Here is an 848-nt window from a genome sequence, read left to right as displayed (position 1 = left end):
ACAAGCTCACAACGCGTCTCAATGCGATGCATTGTGAGAATAGATCTACAAGCTCACAATGTGTCTGATGTGACGCATTGTGGGAATAGATCTACAAGCTCACAACGCGTCTGATGTGACGCATTGTGATAATAGATCTACAAGCTCACAACGCGTCTGATGTGACGCATAGTGAGAATAGATCTACAAGCTCACAACGCGTCCTGATGTGACGCATTGTGATAATAGATCTACAAGCTCACAATGCGTCTGATGTGACGCATTGTGATAATAGATCTACAAGCTCACAACGCGTCCTGATGTGACGCATTGTGAGAATAGATCTACAAGCTCACAATGCGTCTGATGTGACGCATTGTGATAATAGATCTACAAGCCCACAACACGTCATAGCATAGATCTACAAGCTCACAATGCGTCTGATGTGACGCATTGTGGGAATAGATCTACAAGCTCACAACACGTTGCGATGCGACTCATACTTTTACTTTTAGTACTTAAAGGACATTTTGATGCCGATACTTTTGTACTTTTACTCGAGTACATTTTGAATACGTGACTTCTACTTCTAACAGAGTACATCTACACTGCAGTAGTAGTGTGTGTGTGTGTGTGTGTGTGTGTGTGTGTGTGTGTGTGTGTGTGTGTGTGTGTGTGCGTGTGTGTCCGTCCGTGCATGTATCTTTGCGTGACTGTGTGTGTGTGTGTGTGTGTGTGTGTGTGTGTGTGTGTGTGTCCGTCCGTGCATGTATCTTTGCGTGACTGTGTGTGTGTGTGTGTGTGTGTCCGTGCATGTATCTTTGCGTGTGTGTGTGTGTGTGTGTGTGTGTGTCTGTGTGTGTGTGTGT

The sequence above is a fragment of the Protomyctophum parallelum genome (assembly GCF_964188405.1).
Source record: "Protomyctophum parallelum genome assembly, chromosome: 12".
NCBI lineage: Eukaryota > Metazoa > Chordata > Actinopteri > Myctophiformes > Myctophidae > Protomyctophum > Protomyctophum parallelum.
This window is presented reverse-complemented; position numbering follows the sequence as displayed.